Below are 27850 nucleotides of genomic sequence, written 5' to 3' on the forward strand. Positions count from 1 at the left end.
TAAAAAAGGTTGTTGAGATAATATACTTATTCTCAGTGGAAGCAAAATTTTGAGAGCTAATATTTAATTCTAAATCTCTTATTCTAAAACTTGTTCACTTTCTATACTCTACCCTATACACTCTAGCAGTACGAAGATCAATTCAGTACCAAAATAGAATGATCTTGCTGGTTCTTTTTTCATTATTTTATATCTATTAATTTTATCTCTCAATGTATCACATAGGATCCTATGGGTGGCATGTGTCTTATTCTTCAGGTACACTCTCAAATCCCCACCCCTACCCCCATAATCCTCAGCACAGAGCTGTGCATATCATAGTCAGTAACAATGAGTGAATAAAAATGGATCAAACTCAATAAATAGGGGAGTATGTTTTAAGGGGATTTGTAGTTATCCAAGTCAATTAGCTGCTTTACAACCTGGGTCTCCAGCAGTCAGCTGATTTTTGTATTATGTGAACACTGCTTCAAAATGCAGTCTGTGGACATCTTCCACCCTGGAAATTTGAAAATGCTTTCAAATTAAATCCACAAGCATCCCTTAAAACCATCAGTTTTAGCAACCTCAAATGAATGGAGAATGTGGGCTGGGAAGAGAGCTGCTATGATGCTCTTTGCAGAAGTTATATGAATATTATTGAGAAAGAGCAGTCCTAAATGTCCTCCTTCAGATACACAGCTCCTTCCTTCATACTACATTCTTTCTGACTGGGTTTCTGAGCTGCAGAGTTGGCTTCTGATGATTCATATCAACATTATTCCAGGCTAAAAACTTCTAAGTAAATAACCAAGACTGGAAAGCCTGTAGAGGATAATTCTTACATAACACAAACTTCATTGTATGGTTCTGTCATCCTCCCCTCTCTCTTCTAGTCTCTTTCACTCTAGTTTTTCCTGTCTGCTTACTAATATTATTTCTTGTGTACTTTTACACTATGTTCAAAATAAATGGTAAAATTAGCAGTGGAAAATATTTGTTGCCTTCCTACATTTATTTATGTTCAAAGGATCATGTAAAGTTCTGCTACATTAAAATTTAATTCGAAAGAAAATAAGTTTTGTTCATTTCTCAATGTAATGCCCATTTCTGTTCAGCTTGTATGAATGATAAAATATTATCAGCCCATGTTTTTCTATTTGGTTTCTAGGCATTTGTGTAAACTAGTTAGGGAAAGCAAGTGTTGCTTTGTTAGGCATGTGTTCACAGATGTATTGTAGAGACATATTTTATTCTGGGCACCCTGTCACCATGTCGACAGGGCCCAATCCATTATTTAGCAGTTAATTTGTTAATCGATTGACCAATTGGTTCAGGGAATTTTTACTCTTAGATTACCGAAAAGGAATAAAAGGGATAGAAAGAAAACAACAACCAGAAAAGCTTCCTCTGTAGGGTAAATTTAAGGAAATTGCATCTGAATCGAAAACGTACTGGTGTTTACAGATCTAGATTAAATCTGACATAGATTGGCAAACAATGAAAAAGGTTCTTTCGCTTGGAGCATAAACATTTTGAATCTTACCAGCCAATGTTAAATCTCAGAAAGTAAGTAAACTGAATTGCCCTTCTGGGGTATGCATGGGGGCACAAGGAGGGAGGGGGGTACCTTTAGGTTTGCGGAAAGTCCAGATTTTCTCTTCAAGGTCAAGGAAGGGGCAGAATGGTTTTCAGTCTTCAAGGTGCTCTCACAGATCTCACTTCCCTCTTCCTCCTGATCTGCAGCTGGAAGTGCAAGCTAGTAGAGAAATATACTGTGAATACATGCATGCTGATGCCAAGGGCATCCACAGTATCTTATACTAGAAAAAAATGAAAATGAAACCAAGATTCAACAGAGTAAATTTGAAGATCTAATTGACTTGATTCAATGATTCATAAATTGACCAGCATTTCCATCTAGCTTGTGAAAGGAGCTCCAAAGAGCTGCAGAAAATGAAAGGTTTTAAAAGACAAAAAGGGAATAGGACAAAGAAGTCATAAACAAAAGCAAGGATTATTTCAAGCAAGCCCACCTTCTTTTCAGTGAGGAAAGAAGTGTATCAGGTGAACTACCTCATTGGAGTTGACCAGAAAATGCCAGATTGACTGATTAAAGGTCCAGTTCTTGGGAGGGGAGGAAACTGCAGTTAGGTTAGATATTAAGCCATGGTTAGTTGATGTGAAGCTTAGCACGAGTGACTCCATTTTGGGCTTGTAGTTTCTTTTTTAACACTTAAGAAGGGGAGGATTGTGAAAGTTACAATTAAAATAAATTTATATGGGTGATCAGATGACTGTGTTTCAACCCACTAAATAAATGGATTGCAACTACTGTTAATATTTTAATAGAGAAATATGTCAAGACAATATTTTGAAGTGAGTTTCTTTTTCTCTCTAGGTTAACTTGCATTTATTTTTAAGTATATTATTTCAAGTATGTATGAGTGGTATGTGTGTGTGAAAATAGGGGGCAATATTATTTTTTTCCTCCATGCATTTGTTTTTCCATCAATTCTTATTGATACCACATGCATTTTACATGTCATTCCTTTTTGTGTGCTTTGGTAGTTTGAGGAACATTAATTTGTGAAATATTCTGTTACCTTTCTTCAAGGTTGTAATTGGGTATCATGCCAAAGGTAATATTTGAAACCTAGCTACTTGAAAAAAATCCCATGTATTCTACTAGCCCCTGCTGCTGGTCCAGATAGTCACCTCTGTGACTCTCTCTTATTTACCCATCTTACTCTGTAAAGTCAAGGTAAAGGTTGTCTTGTGTCTACCTCTACTTTCAGACTCCATGGGCAATACTGCATGTAGGAGGTCCCTGCTGAAAGCATTTCCAGAAATGCAGAAAACAGAGTTTAGCACTTATCTACACTCTCTTAAATGAGTCACCCGAGGGAGCAGAAGTTACTGAACTTTGGTTAAATATGAGCACTCATTCACTCATTGTTCCATTGAGTTCTAAAGACCTTCAGGGCCAAGAACATTCTCTCCACCTATAGTTAGACAATGTATTTCTGATAAGGGTAGTATTGAGTAAATTACTTTAGGGCACATCACCAGGATGGGAGCAAGGACAGCTGAGCATTTTGTCCATGAGAAAAGCAAAAAACATGTTCAGCATAATTTCCTAAGAGGGCTGGGCAAGGTCTTTGCCATTTGAGGCAATGAAAGCAGCTTCCTCTCCAGAAACATTTGCCCAAGCTCTGAAATGTCATTTAAAAAATTATATTCCTCTGATCACCCTGTTCCTGCTTCCTGGAATGAAACTCTGCCCTGATGTCAGTTTGACCTCCTCTCACTTCTCAATGCTGCTCAGATGCCAGCTCTTCTGGGAATAACTGCTCCTCAATAGGATCAGCTAGTCTCCTCTCCTTTCCTCCTTCATTGTAGGCATTTCTATTATTGTTGTAGTTTAATTATTATTGTGTAGGTCCGTTGTACCCCTTCTCCAGCATTTGTCTCATAACACCAGACTAAGAGCTTCTTGAGGTGAGGGTGCCAATATGTCATCTTTCTACCTCCAGCCACTCTGAGCTCTTGATGTGCAGCAGAGCCAAATGTTGGCAGAGAGGAATGATAAAATTCAGGGTTATTTGAAGAATTCTCTTAAGTCAGTAAAAGTACAGATATTTGTAAGTGCCCTGTGACAAAAGTTACCCTCTTGCAGTAAGTTCAGGACATCCATTGCATTCTGTTCTGTTCTTGGTAATATTCACATTTTGTTAGTTGAGTTACATTTTAGGATAGGTTGAAAAAAAAATAGTGCTCTAGATTCCAGATTTTAGACAAGTGGTGATCAAAGTTTAACTTACGTCAATATGTCTTAGAGGACTTGTTAAAGCACAGGTTGCTGAGCCCCGTCCTTGAGGTGAGGGTCTGAGAATGTGCATTTCAGAGTATGCGAGAGATGCTGATGCTGCCTGCTCTGGGCCTTATGTTTAGAATCGCTGTTCCAGAATGCAGGTAGCTGCAGCTTCGATTTGTAGGAATATATTAGAGTTATGCCTGTGCCTCATTTCGAGGCAGAGGCTGGAGGTTAAATTCACTCCTCACACTCTGGCTTGATGACGTGCCAAATCATTGTCTCATTTTGCTAGAACACAACAGGGGTGAGGTAGGCAAATAGCTAATGTGGCTGTTTGTATTTTTTAACCTTTTATAAGTTAAGTTCATAAAAGAAGGTTTGTTTTCACAGGCTTTCTTTTCTTGGGAGTTCTTCCATCAACCCCAGTCCACATGGTTACAACAGGACTTTTGGTGGCTCTTTTTGTAGCATACGTATGACATCATTCTCATGGATGTGTTTGATTGGTCCAGGAGAAAATATCATTCTCGTCTGGGAAAATTTGAAATTGGCCTCTGAGGTTTCTGTGTCCATGGGCTTTGTTTTGAACAGAAGAGATAAAAACCATATGGCAACCACCAGCCTTTTTCTGTTAGGTAAACTGGGATAGAGATAGGACAGTCTGGAGCAAGAGAGGTGAGAAGACTAATTACCGCACAGCAGATGTGAGACAGAGCCGGAGAGGAGCGGTGAACTCTCAGGACCTAGGCCAGCGCATTCCTGAGGCCCCACTCTGTGCTTGCCCTTGTTTTACTGGGAGCATTAAGTGCATTTATGATGAACTCTGCTTTGTGCTTAATCACCTTTAATCAGGTTTTCTTTCAATGAACAAACTAAATAATACATTGTCCATGATGTCCTTAACTCAAACCAGAATATTCAAGAAAAGCTTTTGTTAATTCTCATATTCAGTCACATGTGGACAAATTATCCATTGATTCATTTTTAATGGTTGTTTTGTGATAGAACTCTGTGATGTTTGTGAATTTTCTTCAGACTTTTTAGACCATTTTCATGACTCTATTCTGTTAGAGTTTTTACTGTGTAATGATAGATTGCATGGATTATGTCCAGCTAAACAAATAATGTCTTACTCCTCACGTTTCACTCTAACAAAGGATATTTTGACATAAAGTCTGAATTTAACTAAAGGAACAAAGAAGTATGAATTGATCAGAGACAATGTAATGCATTTAGAGTAGGAACAGGAGAAAGAATATAAAAGGCTGAAGCGATTAAAGGAGTTATCAAATGGCATTTGAGAAACGTGAGAGCATGGCCTACTGAAGAAGTATATGGGGACCAGCCTGAGTCAGCAGCCCAGTGACAGGTACATGACATAGTCCATCTCTCCAAATGGCATTGGGGTGGGCTGCCATAACTAGAGACAATGCAGAGACAATGTCTTCTGCACTGGCCCATTGCATTTGATCTTTAAGGCCTAGCTCCCTTCTTACTCCTCTTATGAAGCATTCCCTGATTTCTCCAGTTCAGTTGATGATTGTCCAAAATAAATGCAGTAGTTACCACACATATCTGTCATGGGCTGGGAATTCTAGCCATCTCATAACATTTCCGCTATTGTTTTATATGGCATTTTAAAAATTCACTTATATTGTCTGCTCAGTGAGTCAACAAATACTTAAAAGTCGATGTCTCTGTTTTACTACTTCTATACTTACAGACTTCACCAATACCTCTAACTCAAAAGTATAAATCTGAATTATTGAAGAATTCAAATAATGGCATCTTAGAATTTGGTGTTGAAAATTACACATTATCTACTCTAACGTTTTACCTCTAAATTCTTTATTAAAATATTAAATGCTCTTGATTGTAACTAGTTTGGTTGAATTGATTAAGGGACATAGAATGTGTGAAGATAATTTTACTTTTGGCTAGGTATTTTTTAAAAATAATTTTTCATTATTTCATTACTGTTGACATACAATATTATATTAATTTCAGATATATAGCATCATGATTAGACATTTATATAACTTGTAAAGTGATCACCCAATAGGTCTAGTATACATCTGACACCATACATACGTATTGTAATACTATTGACTATATTCTGTATGCTGTCCTTTACAACTCCAATACTGTTTTTTATAACTGACAGTTTGCATGTATTAATTTTTTCCTCTTCTCTACTCATCCTTCAAACCACCTCTCATCTGGTAAGCATCAAAATGTTCTCTGCATCTATGAGTTTGTTTCTCTTTTGTCCATTAATTTATTTTGATTTTAGATTCCACATATAAGTGAAATCATATGGTGTTTGTCTTTGTATGACTTATTTCATTTAGCATAATACCCTCTAAGTCTAAATGTCAAGATGCAGTTCCTTTTTATGATTGAGTAATATTCCATTATATATATGTACCACATTTTTTTACCCATTTAAGTTGCTTTCATGTGTTGGCTATTGCAGATAATGCTGCAATGATCATATGAATACATAGTATTTTTGAATTAGTGTTTTGGGTTTCTTAGGATAGTCAGAAGCAGAATTGTAGGATACTTCTTTGTCTCTTGTTAGAGCCTTTGTTTAAAAGTCTATTTTTTCTGATAAACTTTTTATGCCAACTTTTTCATTTGTTTGTTTCTGCTTGCATGACATATCTTTTTTTCAACCCTTTACTTTCAGGCTTTGTGTGTCTTTATCCGAAGTGGGTCTCTTGTAGGCAGCATAAGTATGGGTTTTGTTTTCTTATCCATTTTACACTGTATGTCTTTTGATTGGAGCATTTAATCCATTAACATTTAAAGTAATTATTGATGGGTATGTAGTTATTACCATTTCATTTTTTATATATATTTTATCTTTGTTCTTTCTTTTCTTCTTTAAGAAATTCCTTCAATACTACCTGTACTGGTTTGGTGGTACTGACTTACTTTTGCTTTTTCTTGTTTGGGAACTTTTGGCTAGTTATTTTGAAAATCCATTAGTGTTCTCAAAGTATTCAAACTAGTAACTAGTATTTTTCTTGGGTGTTTTGAATTTAACTCATACTGAGTGTATGTGTACATATGCCCACATAAAGAGGAAGCAAATAGATAGTATGCCAAATTTAGAGAATTATTTTTACATAATATGCATGTGTGTATATATGAGTATATAAATATGCATAAAATAGAGAGAGATGCACTTCTTTGGGAAGTTTAAGTCAGATATGCACATGATATCACTTATACATACATGTTTACTTATTATTTTCAAAATCTTAGATCTTATAATTTCATATTCTTCTATATATGGATGATATAGCACAACAAATACAATTATAATTACCTGCAATCAATAGAACCAATTCCAGATAGTGAGCAGGATCTTTGAAAAATGGTGATTTAAGTTGCTCCCACAAACCACAGAGATATAAAACCCTCCAGGAAAGAAACATCCAACAACCTGGTTATTACCACAGAGGAAACCTGAATTGAGTTTTATAAACTTTGCATTGAAGTTGAGTCTCTCATTTAAGTGCATGGAAACAGTAGTTAATCCTGATCTAGCCTCAATAACTGAGAAGTTGGAAATTACAATATACATTTTCTGCTGGGCAAACTGATCCCCACAGTGTGCATCCATTATCCTAACACCATGTTTACCTAAGAATTGACCTCCTTCTTGAAGTTGGCCCTTGATTCAGGGCAAAAGGAGGATCTGTCAGACATCATTAAGCATGATTTCTTCCTCCAACAGGCTTTCAATCTAAGCCGTATTTTACTTGGAATCCAAATGCAGGGAAAGCAGTGGCTCAGTGCCCCACTAGAAATGAGCAATAACATTCAAAAGAAAATTGGAAGCTGAAGATCTAATCATTAACAACAGATGGTTCAACTTGAATCTGATAAACAAGTTGTGTTGTTTGCTTTCCTTTCCCTCCTTATCCACTTGAGCTTCATGTGAGTGTGCTTGGATGTGAAAACGCTGGGTCCTACGTCAGCAGCGTGGATGACTCACCTACTGGAAGGAAAGCTTTTATGGCCAATCTTGGGTTTTTTGCAACTTGAGATATACTTGACAACTTGAGGTTCAAGTTCATAGTATACCTGCCTGTTTTGTGTGCATATGCATGTGTGTGTGTGTATGTGTGTGTATATGTGTGTGTGTGTGTGTGTGAGAGAGAGAGAGAGAGAGAGAGAGAGAGAGAGAGAGTGAGACAGAGAGAAACAGAGAGAGAGAAATTGAGATTGAGTTCAGTGAGGATAGTGTCTCTTAATGTGATCTTCTGACAAAGCCTCTTCATCTGGTCATATTGCTGTTCTTTGTCTAATCTCCAGCAACAGCATTTGACTTCCTAAAATCACAAACCCAGAGGGTGTTTGTTATGCCTGTCTTGAATCTGCCCTCCTTTCCTTTGTGTTCCATTTTAAGGAAGAGGTAGAAGATGGAACTACAGGATATGATGATAACATCATAGGCATAATAGACATGCACATGTGGCCCAAAGATTGTAACTCCTGGGGAGCAGGTAATCAAGTTGTAGATATTCCACCACTATGCATAGTGGGTATATCTCTAGTACTTTGCAGAATGAAATATCCTTAAAGCATGTAAATAAGTAGTTCTGATGTTATCTTATATGTGGCCCATTATGTATCCTTAATTTCCTGATGAGTGGGAGGCAGTAGGTTGCTGAAACAATACAGTACTATTTTTTAAAATAGCCTTATTATTAACTAATCAGTCCCATAAAGGACTGTAAGACTATGAAGAACAATTCTTTATCAGATTCTAGTTATTATTATTTTCCACAATTCCCTTATGTGAAAAATCAGCAGAGGAATCTATTTATATGAATCTACTTCTTACTCTATTTAGCTTAAAAAGGGTGACCCGAGTCTCTTCCCAAATCCTGCAGTTACCCACTGGTCATGTATCCAGACCCTCTCCGGTTAGTTCTCTTCACTGAGAAGTTCTCAATTCATTACTTATCCAAAGGACACAGTGGCTTGCAAACTTCTCTATTGGCTTCTCTCTTTCCTTCCATGGACTTCAACCCTGATTGCTAGGCATTTATTTACAGGATTTTCTCCCTATAAAGCCATGAAAATGTGTGAGGCAGAAGAAGAATAAGAACTAAATGTTTTCTCTGTCTAATCTCATGATCATAACAAATATGAAATATGATATTTTGCATTGCCAGAATTAATCTTAGTATAATGTTTCTGTTGTATTATTCAGAAAGGCATGTGACCCCTTTATTTCTTTCCTTTAGCTTTAATCATGTTGCCAAAGATTAAATTCTGTAGGTCACGGATTGGGAGGAGATACTCATAATATATACATCCCATAAAGGACTTGCATTCAGAATATACATGTCTTCAAATTAGTAAGAAAAAGACAAACAACCTGCTTGAAAACAGGCAAAAGAGATGAATAAACATTTAAATGAAAGAAAGTCAAAAATCCATATAATATGTGAAGCAAGTCATTAGGGAAATTCATTTTAAAACCACACTCATCAAAGGGCTGAACCTGAAAAGACTGACAACTCCAGGGGTTAGCAAGGATGTGAATAAAGCAACTGGCAGTTGTTCACATTGCTGGTGTAAGTGTCAATTGATCAAACACTTTGGAAGATGGCGATATCTACCAAAGCTTAAATACGTGCCTCCTTTATCACTGGACAATCCTGTTTGTAGGTATAATTCAAAGATAAATCAGAATTTCTGTTGCCATTTTTTCAGTCATTTGACTTGTGGACTTGTTTGCAGAAAAGTAGGGGGTCGCTGTCTGCACAGTCCTAGACTGAGACATTCTTGGAACTCTGATTCTGAAGAAAGAGTAATACTTGTTCACTGAGGTGAAATGAAGAAGGAAATAAGAGACTGATTTAAGCAGAGGAGACCTATCCCCACCTACGTAATCAAGTAGGGCTCAGGCTTTGATGGGGGAAGGTAAGAAATGGTAGCTATTTGATGTCAAGAGCCAAGAGTACGAGTGCTTGGCAGCAGCGGAGAGCACAGGCCCAGAGTTTCTGGGCATTTCTCAATATCAGAAAGACTTATAGGCCCTTGTTACAGGGAAGTACACCAAAGTCAACATCCAGCCCCAAAGAGAAGAAATTCAGAGAATTAATACAGTTTTTTCCAGGTCTAGGACATGCTATCTTCATTTCAGGGCCAGACCCTGACAGCACCACATTGCTAGTGGGGATCCTAGAGTCCCAGGTAGAAGTTCCTAGGAAAGCAGAACATGTAACCATGGGAGGGGGCTCTTCCTAGTCTTTCCAGAACACACAAGTGGAAATAGACTATCACCCTCTGTCTCATTAATGGGAAAGAAAAGTATACATACTTCATATACTTATGAAGGATGGTCAGGCCTATTTCTTCTAAATAGTTTGGGGACTGGACAGAGCTCAGGCAGCAGATGGTAGGTTTTCAGTAGGCAGACTTGGAGGGAAAGCAGGGATAATCAGGAGCTGGCACTGCAGAGAAAAATGTTCTCTATCAACAAGCAGAGAGTCAATACAATACATTAAAAATATAGCCCAAGAGCTCTCCTGCTTTTTTGTTTACTGTGTGTATGAGACTCCAGTTGATTGATTTCAATGCACTGACCCTTGATGGGCTGACTTAAGTTATCAACCAGTATGGTTAAACCTTCTCATAAGTCTCAGATGATGTTTATATATGTTACTGATACTACTGGTTATGTGTAACTCAACTTCAGAAGACAAACTAGAATACCTTCAAGAGAAGAGGAACTCAATGACTGGAACTGATAACAGTTCATATTTCAGTTTATAATTAATCTTGGAGGAAATTGTGCATTTCCAAGGACAGCTAAGGTTAACTGCCATATTTTAGCAACCATATATATATATTTTTTGAGAAAGCTCTACTTTGCTAAGGTTTGTCATACTTCTTGATGACTTTTTGTGCTATTAATTCATCAATAATTACAAACAAAAGGAACTTGTCTGAGAGACAACCCAGAGAGTTTTTGTTTTGTTTTGTTTTATTGTTTTATCCTTTTATTTCTTAATAACAGTAATCAAGATGTGTAACTGAAATTTTTACTAATGATAATTTTTATACTTTTGAGCAATAATCAAATAATTAACTATTGTAGATCCACAACATCAGTAGGCTAAGTTCAATGACTCATTAAAATCAATTTTTTTGTGTGTGTAGATATTTGGATGTCTTAGTGGTAAATGCTGAGCTCCTTGAGGAACAGAAATGAGTCTTTCACATAGTCTTACTCCCAACCCTAACATATTGGCTGAAACATCAAAGGCTCTCAGTGATAATAAAAAAAATTAATGACTACTTATGGATGACTGGAGTATTGTCTTCAAGTCTCCCTGCTGCCTTCAAGAAAGAGGACTATGTATTCCTGCTTGTAGTATTTTCGCTACACTTTTAATGCTGAGATTGGCCATAAATCTAGCTTTGGCCAATAAAATGTAGACAGATATGGCATTCTACTTCTGAGCAGAAGCTCTGAAAGACACTGGGGTTTCACTGACTCTTGTGATCCTGGGAAAAGCCTTCAGAGCCAAACACGATCCCATGCAACCTGCAGCAAGAGATCTGCTGCTGGTATGTAACTTGAGGAGGAAATAGACCTGTGCTGTTGAAGGCCACTAGGATTTTACACAGCTGATGAATATACTCCAGTCATCAACTGGAGGGGCAGGTAAAGTGTGTCACCAGTTGAATGCCTAGCTTAACCCAAAGCTGTGTTTATCTGTGTTATTTATGAACTCGATTAAGCAGTTTAATAGATCCCTCCCACTTTAGTACCTTATTTTGCCATGTATAATGCACACCCACATTTTTAGCCCAAACTTTCAGGAAAGAAAAGGTTTCATTTAATTTTTTAATCAAATTTTTCATTTATATATATAACTGATTATCATATTCCAGAGTATTATTTTTCATACAGATATCATTATTGCTTTCTAGAGTTACACTTTTAATGCAGAAGCATATACAAAAGAATTAAAAACATTTATATAGGTGCAGAATTAGTAACACTCATCTATATTGCACATCCTTATTTTTCTTTAAAAAATTTGGACAAAAAAGTGAGCATTATACACAGAAAAATATGGTAGATTCAGAAGATGGCTTTTCTTACCTAAATGAGCCAAAAATATGACCTAACATCAGTATTCCAATCAACTGCCTAGGCCTTAGAATATGCAGTAGGTTTCCACATAGAAGGAAAGAAGGGTTGGGAATGTATCAGTTGTATCAATCAGGAAGTCTGTGGTTAAGGTTTAGTTATCAAAGCATAAGGAGACTGCAATGTGCAATGAGAATTTGTCCATTTTTATTTATTTCCTGGTTGTTTTCCATAGCATCTTAGCAAAGTTGCTCTGAAAAGCATTGTTCACTCCCTTACAATTTTGATCAAATCACAGGGATAAAAAGCTTTTTATTTCAACCCAATTTTACTGCTGACAGTAGAAGAAATATGGGTCTTTATAGATGGGATGCTTTAGTCTGCAAGTAACAAAAAGCTCAAATCAAAACAGCATAAAAATTACAGTGGTAAATAAGCTATGTGACTGAAAGATTAAAGATTAAGTGGGGTCTATTCTCTTTTCTTTGATGCCTTAGTTTCTGCTGCATTTTGCATGTATTTTGGGGGCTGAAACTTGCTTTCATTGTGCTTATTTTATTTAAATGGCACCAAACAGGACTAGGACAGTATTCTTTGTATAAAATTAAAGTTTAAAAAGAGTCCTGGCTGGTGTGGCTCAGTGGATTGAGTGCTGGCCTGTGAACCAAAGGGTTGCAGGTTCGATCCCAGTCAGGGCACATGGCTACGTTGCAGGCCAGGTACCCAGTAGGGGGCGTACATGCAAGAGGCAACTGCACATTGATGTTTCTCACCCTCTCTTTCTCCCTCCTTTCCCCTCTCTAAAAATAAGTAAATAAAATATTTTTTAAAAAGTTTAAAAAGAAAGTATGGAAACAGTATGGAATTTTCTAAAAAATGTAAAACTGGAACTGCCTTTTGACCCAGCAATTCCACTCTGGGAATATACCCTACAAATCCTGAAACATCAATTCAAAAGAACTTATACACTCCATTGTTCATAGTAGTGCTATTTACAATAGCCAAGTGCTGGCAACAGCTTAAGTGCCTGTCAGTAAATTAGTGGATCAAAAAACTGTGGTACATTTACACAAGGGAACATTACACAGTGGAAGGAAAGAATGTCTACCTTTTGTGACAGCATGGATGGAACAGGAGAATATTATGCTAAGTAAAATGAGCCAGTTGGTGAGAGACATATACCATATGATCTCACCTATAAGAGGAATCTAATGAACAAAATAAACTAATGAGCAAAATAGACCCAGAGGCATGGGAATATGGACAGACTGACAGTGACCAGAGAGGAGGTGGGAGGGGGATAATGGTGGAAAGAAAGGGAAGGGTCTAGTCAAAGAACATGTATGAATGACCCATGGACATGGACAACAGTATGGGGATTGGCTCTGGGATTGGGAGGTGGGCTGGGCAGAGGAGGGCAAAGGGAGAATAATTGGGACACCTGTAATAAAATAACAATAAAAATTAAAATAATTAAATGAAGAAGGAAAGAAAACAAAACAAGCTTGAAAAAAAGAAATGCTACTGTTAAATTTTGGAATAAAATCTCTCACCTAGTCTGATTGGTATAACTTCAGTCAACCATATTCTCTCAGAATCATCATACATGGAAATACCTTGCACTGACTGGCTGAAGCTTGGTTGACTAAACCCATCTATTGACAAGAAGGTTAGGATTGTGATCAGCTTTCCCTGAACTGATGGGCTGTGGGGTGATCAAACATTATTGGTGGTTCAGTTGGTATAAGGTACGGTGTCATGGATGTTGCATAATCAATCAATAGAGTCCACACTCCTGGTATGGAGCTAAATACTGAGCCCTAGAAAATCAAACAGATGTGGTAATAATTTTTACTTTCTTCTTGCCAAGTTTTCCTGTTTGCCTTCAGAATAAATTACACATTCATAAATTAACACTAAATGCATCTCTTTACTGTCTTCTCAGTATGTCTACATTTTCATATCTTCATGCTTATATTGTTCCCTCTGCTAGAGATGACTTTCTGTAACAGATCTTCTTATGCGTATATAAGTTCTACATATCCTTCAAGGACTGGTTAAATTATCTCATCCTTGTAATCCATCCTGGTCAGTTCAGACCACAGTGATCTCATCTTCCTAAGATCCATATAGCACTTGCAGATTATTAATTAATTAATTAATTATATACTATCCTATGGCATAATCAATACCTAAAATTGTTATTGCTCACTGTTTCATTAACCTTTTTGTGTTATAAACCTTGCATTTCACATTTCACTATGAGATTTGACTTCTAAGAAAAGAGACAATGTCTTTTTAATTTCAGACAGTTTTTTATAATTCTCCACTAAACAGAATATATATAAATTTGCTTTCACAATTTTATTAACACTAGAATCTGTAAAAGTGCAAGTTTATGTAAGTGCAAATATATAAACAAACCTTTGTTATGCCAGCCTGGGAAGACAATTTGAAAGTGAAACCAAATATCTTTCATCCCTTAATATGGTTTGAACCAGCAATGCTCATTTATAAAAAGGTGTTGTTACTGAGGCAAAGGATTCATCTTAGGATTTCCTCAGGTCTAGTTGTTTCTACAACTGAGGTCCAGTGTCAGTCAAGTATAATGGACTGGGTTTTGGGGGCTGATTTTGAAGAACATCAGGATCTGCCTTGCTGAACCTTATCCTCCGGCTCTGTGCTCATGGATCGTAACTGAGTCTCAGAGTTGCCTTGTATAGTACAGTCAATAAAAAAAAAAGTTGCATTTTTTTACATGGGAAGCAAGAAGCAACAACTTGGACTTCATTAATTAATTCATTCATCAAATATTTATTGAGCACATATCATTTCCCAGTTTGAAAAATAAAACAGCCATATTCTAAATCTAAGTATTCACTTAGTGCTCAATTATCCCATTTCTCAAGATCACACAAGGAGAATATATCAAAAAACAGAACCTGAATTTCAGGTTTTATAAAGTCTCCTTGGTCCCTCACACCTTCCAAATTTCTGGATAATCTGAGATTTGAATGTTCAAGATGACTATTGGGAAACTGGCTGAGTCTGTGGCCGTGAACTTCAGCAAGGTTGGTTGCCCTGCCCACCTTTCCTCCCTACTATGTACAAATGGGTGTACCCATTTACCTGGCTTCATTAGCAAATGAAACCAGACAGTGCTCATTCCAGTGACTGACATGAGACTGTCATTTTGATTCTAACTCCCTGGATTCTAACTCTCTACTTATTATCATAGCCCTTCCCCCACCCAAATGTTTTCAAGGCACTCTGATCCAACGCCTTAGTCTTAGAGGACTCTAGTTGTCTCCAGTCTGTTTTCAGTATTAATTTGACATAATTGATCTTGGAAAATGCAATTAGGCACTATGAATTATTCTTTTTCAATTAAATATTTAATACAGCAGGAACAATGAAGATCCTAAATGCACTGAATTAAAATCTTTTTGCAGAAAGCCAAAAGAAATGTGGAATTATTTTTTCCAGAAGTGAGAAATATCTGTAAAGAATGCAATAAAAATAAAAGGTATTTTAACTTAATTTGTCAGCAAAATAATACATATGCCTGTATTGGTCTGCTACAAATCAATTATTATAATAATGAAACTTTATACAAGTTTACTTTTATTTAATTAGTTAAATCTGTATGTGCTATAATTGTTAATGCATCAAACTATAAATGATGAAATAAGGTTAAATAGCAGTTCCCAAAACATGTATATTTTACAAATGAGGAAAAAAATCACAGCAAAATACCATAAATAATATAAAAGACAATATACAGTGTTAGTTTTATTAAGAATTATTTTTGAATAAAGAGAATGTAAACAAGAAAAAATAACTTTCCCCTAAGAGTTCCCTCCTTCTTCCCAGTTTATAGGTATTTACATCATAGATGATTAGAACTGAGACTTCCTATGCAGTAATAATTTACCCTCATTTTTTTATCATTTTTAAATAAAGATCCTTATGTTTCCAAGGTATGAAGAGATTTGCTCCAGGCCAGCCTAGCACCTAGATTGTTAGAGAACTGGAATTAGAACCCTGCTTTTATAAAGTCTCAGACAAGGCAGAGCTCTTCAATTTCATAATTCTCCTTCCCATTCTCTAGTAATGATTATGAAACATACATTTCTCTTTGATTCTCAGAAATTTCCCCCTATGGCTAACACAATTTGCTTGATACGTGACAACATAGCACAAGATAAAAGTTGCATCGAGTCACAGGGAAATAAAAATCCTACCCTATTTTGTGCTACTAAGTACGGCTGATACTTTGGATACTGATGGGTGATAATTTAAACAAAATTGACACTGTGGTGGTTTTATGGATTTCTAATGCATTTCTTCCTAGGTACATTGGACATATTGCTGCCTTGGCTTCTACTGCAACTAATAGCGAGGTCTGGAAATTTATACAAATCAAAAACTGCAGGTTCCTTCTTCAGAGGGCAGGCAGGCACAAATACTTTTTCTCCCATATTCATTTTGCTTATTTACTAAAAACTACATATTTCAAGAAGAAAAGGACATTTGGTTAAAAATTGATTTAATGCCCTTCAGTCTTTATTTTGTTGATAGTTTATCAGATGATTTCTTAAATTCTTCACATTGTGATTAAATAATTCTCTGTGTTTGTAAACTGTATAAAATGGGCCTGTCTTGTGGAATTCAAGACCAACTGGTGTGAGATGTCACATCTGGAAAACAAAAAACACAAACACAGTGATGCAAACAACAACAAGGCAAAGCTCCTAACAGTAAAACAAAGACAAAGAGAATAAAAATTCCACAAGCTCAATAAAAGTGGAAGAGCAATGTAGAGTTTTATGCACATTTTCTTGGATCAGTTGACTATTTTGCCCACTGGATATTGCTCTCATATTTTTCTTTAAGTAGAAAACAAGAAAATGACCCTATTTTCCCCTTGGCAGCCTAGTGCAGAGAAGGAGGTAAATGTATTTGTATCTCTCCATTTCTGTCCCCATCTGTGTACTTCTCTCTTTTGCTGTTATAGTTTCTGTCCTCTAGAAAAATTTATATTATCCCCAGAACATGCAGTATACAAATGTGTCTATCTTTGGGATTTTATGAACAAAGACAATAATCTCAATTGGCAGTTTCTAGGGTCTCCAAAACCCAGAACATGTGATGTGACCGTGGTTTTCTTTTTCATAATTTGTAAATCTGTTTACATTAAAATTTCCTCAAGCATATAAACATTGAGAATTAGACTTTTAATGACTGCATATATTGGAATAAGTAAAAATAGAGTCCCGTATAGGTAAGTATTTCAGGAGTTGTTATCTGGATGGGGCAGCTATGTTGAGGCCCTGCCTTTCCTGTGGGAGGAGGATCCCAAAATGCAAATGAAGGGATCTCAGATCCACGTCAGGTAAGCACGCTGCTGCTTGCAGCTGGTGTACACAATACATTCTAGCAAGGTCTCATTTGTGTGAGAAAATCCTACCTGTCTTTGGCCTGTTATTCTCCATCTTTTTGTGACTCTTGATATTTAGATACTAGTATAAATTGTAATTATAATGCTTACTGTTATGATACACTTAACTATTTATGAATTAAGATCTGCCACAGATATTTTGATACCTTGTAGGAGAAAATGGGCAGAATATTTTAAACTAGGATTGGTTCAAGAAAATCTAAATTGTGTAGCCACTAATTTTATCTATCCAACAATGGATATTAATCTGGTTCCAATAAAGTTTTGAGGCAGCTTACAAAAAATGAAAAATATAAGTCAGTAAAAATGAATAACATAATTGTGGTAAAGGGAAAACAAAGCACAAACTATGGCCTTCTAATGTTTGTGGAGACAATGGTCAGTCAGATTTGGCTCCAGGCTTCCTTGCAGTGCAAGCCGAGGGACTGGGCACAGTGTATTGGATGCGCACTCATCAAGTATTTATTGACTTAATGGGATTGATTCATGGATTATGGTTGAAATATTATTTGCAGTGTAACAAAAGTAAAAAAAAATCAGATCAAATAGTTTTGTATGGTGTTTGAATACATCTAATTTGGTGTATTCCGTGATCTGTTCTCATTAAGTTCCTAATGCAGTATTGAGTGTAAGAGGCTAGCATTGTATCAACAAAGGTCATTCATGGCATTAAAAAATGATGCCTAAAATCAAGGCCTTCTCAGGAATCCAAGGACTTACATATAAGTGCATAAAAATACATTTTCCTAAAATAAATTTGAAGAAAAACATTGTCAAGAAAAAGTAAAATACATGATTTAAAAATAAAACATAAAAATATAAGCTGCAGATAGATTTTTGTTGTTGTTGATTGTCTCTTCCTTCTCAAATAGATTGAATAATTTGATTGAATTGACCTCTCAGAATATCCGAAGAGCTAATATTTGTCTGTGGCCAGGCAGAACTACCTGAAGGTGATTACTCCATTTTCCTGATGGTGTATTGTACTAACAGCCTTTATCTCCTGGAGCATTGTAAATTTATTTGGGGGGGGGGGGTAATGGCTTACATAACCTTTCATATAAACTTGGAAGAGAAGGAAACGAGAATTTGAGGAATAAAAAAGCTGTCGGGGAAGACATTTCAGAGTTTTTTTTTCTCCGTTTTCCAACCTCATTAAGAGCGTTTTCCAAAGCTCTTAAAATAGAGTGACTAGAAAATTGTCATGTGCCTGAGAAATCAGAGATCAATAAGTTCTCATAAGCTTAGGTTTTGGTTTTAAGTTATTTATTAACTAGCCTGACACAAGTAGTGAATCACTCATTACCCATCCTTCTCTTTGAGAAATGTTCTCATGTTCTCAGAATCTTCATTTCCAAATCTGTAAATGTGAGGTTTAGAGAAGCTGCATTCTCTTTCTAGAATAATATCCAAGTTGTTCCAAATGACAAATGCACCTATAGATATGGAATCACCAGTCCGTGCAATCACCCTGTTAGAGAAGTCTGTCTTCTGGAAACTGGGTACCCTTTATTTAAAATTTGGAGTATTTAAGAAAACCTCTGAGAAGAATTTGAGTTTATTCTTTTTCTAATGCTAAGTTTATTTATTTATTTATTTATTTATTTATTTATTTATTTATTTATTTTAAAGATTTATTTATTTATTTTTAGAGAGGGAAGGGAGGGAGAAAGAGAGAGAGAGAAACATCAATGTGCAGTTGCTGGGGGCCGTGGCCTGCAACCCATTCTTGTGCCCTGGCTGGGAATCGAACCTGTGATGCTTTGGTTTGAAGCCTGCACTCAATCCACTGGGCTAAGCCAGCCAGGCTATTTATTTATTTTTTTAATTGTATTTTAATCATTATTCAAGTACAGTTTTCTGTCCTTTATTCCCAGCCCAGCCCACCCACCCATCCTTCCCCACCTCCCTTCTATTTCCACCCCCCTAGTTTTTGTCCATGTGTCTTTGTACTTGTTCCTGCCTACCCTTCCCCTCTTCCCCTGAAATGCCCCTGAAAATGTAATTAAGACTCGAAAAATGGAATTTTAAGTGGCATTTTAGATGACTGTCTTATCAAAAATTGGAAAACTAATGATGTGATATCCTTTTGGCCTTTCTCTTCAATCAGTAAATACTGTACTTGTTGAGGAAGTAGCATATTAAAGCATTCTGCTCAGTGCTAGGAACAGGGGGATGAAGATTTTTTCCAGAGCCTTGTGCATGAATGATGCTTACCCATTCAATGATTGTTGAGAGAATGGGTCCTCCTACAGATAAGCTTGTCTTCTAAATCCTACAAGACAGGACTCACTATCAGACTCTTAAGAAATCTGAGAATAAGAGGTTTTTGTTGTTGGGTTTAAACATTGGTGTTAGGGAAGGGGGAACTGATAACTCCTTTTTGAAAGATGAGTATTATCTCATCCATCTAGGTTTGATAATTTTGTATATACTGTACACATTTGTTATGCATACCTATTGTCCCATATCAATTCTTCCATTATTGCATCTAACACAGGACCGGCCATTTACATATCTGTTGATGTGCAGGCATGGGAATGCTGTGGAGGTGGCTTGAATGGTCCATGAAAAATTATTCATTTTCTCCCTCAACTTTTGTACTACCTTCTTTTTCTTGATCACAGTAGGTTACTGTGTCTTTGTAACATTCTTGAAAATGATGGAGCTGTGTGTGTCCAGGATGCTCATTTGCTAGTTTAAAATCAGGAAGCTCTCAGTTGTGAATGTCATGCATATGTATGAGTGGACCAACTGTTGCTCCTACTTCCTTTCCTTCCCTGGTGGGCGACTCCTGAGAGTGCTACATCTGCTTTCCAAAGCCCTTTGTGGAATAAGTAGATGAGGGAGAGGGAAGGAGATCTCTGTTATTTTGCATTGTCATATATCAGGATATATCTTTTTTTTAATGAATCCTGGAAAGATACGAGTCTTTGTCATTCTCTCTGATTCTTTTCCTTCTTTCTTTCAACACTGCTTTGTACCCCCTCATCTAAGCACATGCTGCATCTCTTCTTTTTTAAAAGCACAAATATGAGAATGGAAGGCAGGAATTTTCAGTGGCAGATTTTTCAAAGAATACACTTCTCTGCTTTCTTTCTTTTTACACTCCAAAGACATCCCACATACACAGATGTGACAACTTTTTTTTTTAAGCTAATTTGAGCAAATGCCTGTCTGGCAACGTACTCTGGGATAGTTACACTTGCCCAAACTGAAGTTCTGCTTTTGTAGAGTTGACACTGATGGTGTGTTATTACTGCACAATCAGAACAGAAACACGAGGAGAAAGAAAAAGAAAAAGACATGAAAATGAGTATGCATGGATGTGTTTTTGAGGATCTTTGTTAATTGGACTAGAATAGAGGTATTTGCCTAAATGTGACTCTGCTTTTGTAAAAATAGCTATTTGGGAAGCATCTGGCATTGTCTGCACTTCTTTGTTTTCCTTAGGAAAAACCTTCCCCAAATGCAGCCAAAAGAAACAAGTAGGGGGTCTCCAGCAAAGATTTGGATGTGGGGGATGGAGAGGGAGGTGGTTTCTGTTGCTAAATTTATTCTTAAATTTTACTTTTTCCACTTAATGTATACTTACTTGTGTGTATTTATCACATTGTTCTTTCAGAATAGGTGCTGTGTGAACTCATGGTACATCAAGTGGTAAAGTCGCTAAACTGCTTGATGAGGGTAGGTGAAGGCCTTGTGGAGGGAGAAGAACGCAGCCTTCTTCCTTTCTGGATTACATGTTCTAATCTCAAATCATTCGCCGAACCACTACCCTCCTTTCTTTTTTCCCTTCCTTTTTGCATTTTCTCTCCTTTTCTTTCCTTTATCTTCTTGTGTTCATCCTTTAATCAATGCAGCTTATCTTTATATTTCCACTTATTTAATGCATTGGGGATTATAAGGAATGCATAATGCATTTGTGGGGGACATAAAGAATATTATATGCTGCTCTTACCCTCAGGAATCTGCTGCTATTTGGGAAGACATGATATATATGCATGAAATGTTGAATCAAGATTCAAGATTTGAATGGCAATGTAGGAATATAAATCAGATGAGCAATAAAGTACTATCAGCTTTTAGTTGAGAAACCAGTACAGACTGGATGGTCAGAAAAAGCTTTGTTAAGTTTTTTCACTCTTCTGAAACACAGCACTGACATACACTTTCTGGTTTTATCAGGTTAGTTACCTTATGATGCCTTGCCTGTTTATCTTCCTAAATGTTTCCAAAATAATTACTCAGCCTTCACAGTTTTGATTAAACTTTATCTTCCCTACAAAGAACTCTGTAGTATTTGTAGTCCACCAGCATCTTTCCATGGATTCCTGGATATCAGTACTTGTCTACCACATAGTAGGCAATAGACAACATATTATATAATTTGTACTTGGTTTTGTATGTGTAAATTTAGTCCCTCCTTTTCTCTAAATATGTCTGTTGTTAAAAGCCAAGGACTCCATTTCATACTTCACATACAGCTCATAGCACTAAACACATCAATCTGACCCACCCAGTTGTCCAATAAGTATTGACTAAGTTGGTTTATAGCTTGGAGACCTTGAACAGATTCCTCTTGTTAGGGTATCCCATGTCTCTTCCAGATCTAATATCCAATGCAGCTTTGTTTCTATAACTTGAAGCTAAACCATTCTTACAAATATTTTAGGAACAATTCCTGTTTTTAATGATCACAACAGAGATCAAAGCAGTTTTGAGACACAACTTCTCATGGACTTTGATGGCCAGTAACACTGGACACTGCTGACAGCAGCAGGGGTGCCATGTGGCATCTATACTTTTAGATGGGTTAACTACTTTTGAAATGTGTAAGCCTATCTAAAATTGAACCTTTAAGCTCTATTTTTCACTATTTTATTTTAAAGCCATTTTAAAAGCCATTCAATTGTGGGCAGTGTAAGATTATCTCAATGCACCTTCAAGTTCTGTCATTTTAGAATCCCTGTATTCATACCTATACATTACACAAATGCATGGGAGTCAGCGGAAGGTGACCAAGTTCAGCTTTTCCTTGCAGACACCCTGTCTTTCAGATCAGCACCCCAGTTTTCTCATCTGTGCCTCACGGGCTCAAAATCTGTTTGGCAAAGGAAGCAGAGCAATTGTGATTCCTAGGAGAGTATTTAAAACGACAGTTGCTGAAAGGTTACAGCAAAATCTATTAGAAAAGAAAAGTTGAGGGAAATCAGGTGAGCTCATAGAAGAAAATAAGGAAAGATTGGCTCCCTTTTGGGATTAGGTCTAATTAAGGTGAGCAAGCAGCTGGGCCTGTTTGGAATAACAATTGTGCTAGCATGTCACTTTTTTCTGCTTAGTTGAAATTTATATAGTTTGGGAATGGTGGATATAAGAAAATTAGAGCTCATTTAGAATCTGTTGAAAGGACAGTGTGCCTTCATTATTAGTTTTGCATCTGAATTTTCCTGGGGCAGTCCTCTCTCTGTTATAGGTAATGGATTTTTCCCCAGATGTAATTGGATGAGTTTAATTTTTTCTTTCATTACCTGTCGAGGAGGCCTATGCCCCTACTTCCCTTTGTGTTTTATTAGGATTGTAACCCCTATTTAAATAAAGGCTTTGATTGTGCTTATATATGTTCAATCAGCACTTTCTGATTGAATAGTTTTGGTCACACAATGCTCTCGCCTAGCATTTTTTACTAATTACATTTTCACCCTGGCCAGGTATAAGAAATCTCTGATGGTGTTTGTTTGCTGCTTTTGATTATGCAAGTGATTTGGTCTATACACAGTAACATAGGACTCAGAAAATAGATTGTCGAACTTTAATCCTACTGGTTTTGAAGAGTGACTTGATTGGATCTTTCTTTTTATTGAAGGGATAGAAAGTCAAGTCATATGCTGGTAAATATTTAGCAAGCAGTTCTAAAAACTAATGAAATGAACAAAAAAGTCTCTGATTTGTAGCTTTTGCTGATTCCCATGGTGTAAATACTATCACCATGTTTGATTTCGGTATGCCATATTTAGATGAGGAGTTGGGAAGAGATACATGATCTGATCTCCAGAGCTGGTGCGTGGGGCTCCAGCACACCCGAGTCTCAGTCCCGTTCCTGCCCCTGAGGTCAGGTCCCTTACCATCTTCACATTCAGTTAAGATGGATGCCAGTTTATAAGCTGATTCAGTTAGAGTGCGGTTTCAATGATTTCTATGTGGGGATAACATTCATGTTTTATCATTAAAGGCATTTTAGATGTTTCCTGAGAAATTATTTTAATATTTATGTATTTCATTCTCTTCTAGTCTATAAACAAGAATCTTAGTAGATGTACTATACTAGGAATCAGAAGATCTTAGATTTTGTTCCAGCCATCATTAATGTCCTCTGTATCCTCGGATAACCCATTAAATATCAAGACATCACCAATTTACTCATCACTTAAGGCAAAAGAACAATGGTTCAATTATAACCTGTCATAGAAACCGTCTCACTTTTACCTGGATGGCTTTACATTTTTTTTCCATTGGACCTTTATGGTATTTTATACTTACCTGTCCTAAAGCAGATTTATAAATAGAGACGTAAGTGATAACATATTTGCATATGTTATATCTATAAGATAACTTATATTGATAGATTTTAAGAGTCTGTAAGGTAGAAGTCACACTTTATTAATCTTTAAATATCCCTCAACACTTAGCCCCGGAACCTGAAGTACTCATTATTCCTATGGAGGGACTTAGTGACTAAGTGCCTTCTCTATTAGACAAGGATATTAACATGCTAACATGAAATAATTCAAACTAAAAACTTAAAAGAAGTTAAAAACTATTACCAGTGATAAATATTAATTTTATTTTTCATAGTATACATTTTCTAATACTGGTTAATGATTAGAATGTGGTAACCATGCTACTGGGTTTAAACATGTTAAAAGAGTTAAAATTCATTTTATTCTTACCTTCCCTACAACTACATGAAATGCCAAACTTCTAAATAGCTGAGGAAAAAATAAAACTACTTCAGTTAAATTCAATAAATATTAAGCTGTAAGTGCACTATAAATGCAAAAGTGCAAAAAAACCCACATTCTTCTGAGTTGGAGGCATATCCCTGGGCTGAGATGTTTTTGCTTCCTGGGTCAGTCCTTCCTTTCACCATGGCCTCCATGGTTAGTGGTGTGCACAGACTCTTGACTCAGCCATAATGTAGCATGTGAGCAGTGCTGTGTTGTGATGAGGTCTGTGGCTAACAAATGAGGAGACCAGGCCTTTTCTTCTGAGTCTTATCCCTCCACCTTGCTAAGTTCCCAATTTTTTCCAATATAAAATAGGACAGAAAATAGCTACTTTGCCACCCAGTAGCAGGTAGAATATGTATAAGAAAAGAACCTTAAACTATAAAAAATGTTATAAATAATAGCCTCAGGTTTTTCATTGTGCTTGGTAGGCCAATGACTGATCTTCAGGCAATATATCTAACTATAAGTGGTCAGTATAATTTAGGAGGCTGTGGTGATTTCAAAGTGGACCTGAGTCTAAAGTGGCCAGTCTCTAGCAAGATGGTAGACTGAAATAGTGCTGACATGTCCACTTCAAGCATGTCAAATGAAATATGACCAAAAATCACTCAATACATCGCTAAGCTTATAAGAAAGAAAGACTCATTTTCCCAAAGCAAAGAGAAAGCAGTGAGGTTAAAGAAGGCCAGAAAGAGCTCGGGTCTTAGATTTTAATAGACTTACAGATAGCAGAGACAGCGCCATGGGCCTGAGATAAATGGGGAGTAAAAACTAAGAGTTTCCAAAATAAACCTAGGACCTACCTGCAGCAACTCCGGGAACAATGTTCTTCACACCCTTTATATGAGTAAAATCTAAAACATAATTAAGCAAGAACAAATTTTAAAGTGAAATAATTTTAAAGATTTATATTGATAACTATTAATACCTGCCAAAGAAATCTTGTGTAACTTTCTTGGTATCAACCAAAACACTTTGTATATATATAAAAAAGAACATTGTTAGGTAAAACAAGGTCTAAAATTTTCAAGTCATAAGGAGTACTTTATAATTCTGAACAACACAGTCTCAAAATATATTAATTAAAATTGATAGAAATATGAGAAAAATGGAGAAATTTAAAATTGAAGTTGGAGACTTGAAACATAATACCCTGCCAAATTTATAGGTTACCAGACTAAAAATAAATAGTAAATATGGAGATGATTTATATCACACAGTTTTTTAAGTTGATGGAAATAACTGAAGTATGCAATGCTCCTATTCATTTTAATGGACTGACCAGTGCAAAAAGGGAGCCATGAGTAAAGCAACCATTATAAGTTGTTTGATGATGAAACAACATATTTGTTATTCACAGATGCTATAGTTTTGGCATATAATATTCAAGTGATGAGAATATATAAGCAATCTGTTAAAACTAGAAGGGGACTTCAGAACAATTACTAAAATAAAAAAGATCAATATAAGAAAAATCAGTAGTTTCCCATATATCATTGATCATTATATGCTTTAATTTCTAAAAAATAAAATTTTTTAATTCATTCTATTAAGCACCCAGAAATAAATCTATTTACAAAAACAATTTTAAAGTTATTGAAGAAAATAAAATAGTACCAAAGACACTGGCCAAAGTTTGTTAATGGAAATTTATAATATGGCAAAGATGGAGAATTTTTCATAAATTAATTCATAAGTGGTGTCCAATTTCCATCAAAACTTCAAATTAGTTTTTCAATGGGATCAGACAAGCTGATTGCAGAATTTATTTAAAAAGGGAAAGGACCAAGAAAACCAATACTGTTTTGAAAAAAAATTAAAATAATAATGTGGGCTTATCCCACAAAGACTTATTCCAAAGCAATAAATATTAAAAGAGTTTGGTAGTCATTTACTAGCAGAACAGAATAGAGTGCCAAAACATAACCCTATATATAACAGGAACTCAATATATGTGACAAAGGCGGTATTACAAGTCAGTGTGGAAATGTCAATTTGTAGAGAAATAATTAGGTTGTAAAGTTGACTTTACTTACTGAAAAATTAAATCCTAACCAAGTAGATTAAAATACACAAGTAAATTGAAAAATTAAGGATTTTAAGAGAAAACCTTAGGAGAACATCTTCTTGATGATATCAAGGCATAGCAAACTTTTAAATAAAAAGTGAAAAATTGTACATTGCAAAGTAGGTGCCTGCTAGAGAAACAAAAAAGCCTGGAGTTAAAAAAAAATGCTGCCTGCAGGTTGGAGCAAGGCAGAGCGGGAGTATAAAGATGGCTCCAACCTGGAGGGATGAAATGGACAGATGGATATTGCAAAGGCACAGACAGATATTTTAGTTTACATTAAATTAATAACATTCTCAAATGATTAGGTATGAATCGATATATTAGTAGCCAGAATCATAACAATATTCAAAAACCCCTAAGAAAGGTGTTTTATAAATAAGTAAAGGATTTCAGCAAGCAGTTCAGAGCAGGAGGAAACAAATAAACTACCTGTAAATAATAGAAAAAAAAACTACTCAAAGTCAGACAGAGAAAGACAAAGACAAATATCATGTGATTTCACTTCTGTGTGGAATCTAAACAGCAAAACAAATGAACAGATGAAATAGAAACACTCATAGATACAGAGAACACACTGATGGCTGTCAGAGGGGAGGGAGTGTTGAGGGCATGGGAGAAAGGGGTGAAGGACTGGGACAAACTAGTAGTCATAAACTAGTCGTGGGGATATAAAATACATCATAGAGAATTTGGTCCATAATATTGTGATAACTATGTATGGTGTCAGTGGGTACTTGAAATATTGGGAGGACCACTTAGTAAAGTGTATGATTGACCACTGGGCTATACACCTAAAACTAATACAAAATAATTTTGAGTATAAACTGAAATCAAAACATGAAATTAAAAAAAATACCCACTCAAATTCACTAGTAATAAGGATTCAATTTTTAATTTATTTACCTATTTATTAAAGATTTTATTTATTTATTTTTAGACAGAGAGGAAGGAAGGGAGAAAGAAAGTGAGAGATACATCAGTATGTGGTTGGCTCTGGCATGCCTCCCATCTGGGGACCTGGCCTGCAACCCAGGCATGTGCCCTGACTGGGCATTGAACTGGAGACACTTTGGTTCACAAACTGGTGCTCAATCTATTGAGCCACACCAGCCAGGGCAAATTTTAAAAAATTAAAATCTCAGATGAACAAATGTAGATAAATTTGGTAGCCATGTGTTGATAAAAAACATTATGACTATAAAGTACAAATGGCAGTGTAATTTGATACCATCATTTTGGACAGCAATCAGATATAATACAGAAAAATCAAAATTGTCTATACATTATGATATACAAGGTATGTCCTGAAAGTATCCAGTCATGTGATTTGATAAAACAGAGACATTTATTGAAGAAGATACAAGATACAAGAAACATTGTA

This window comes from Phyllostomus hastatus, unplaced genomic scaffold, assembly GCF_019186645.2.
Source record: "Phyllostomus hastatus isolate PE091 unplaced genomic scaffold, TTU_PhHast_1.1 phas_contig_80, whole genome shotgun sequence".
Taxonomy (NCBI): Eukaryota; Metazoa; Chordata; class Mammalia; order Chiroptera; family Phyllostomidae; genus Phyllostomus; species Phyllostomus hastatus.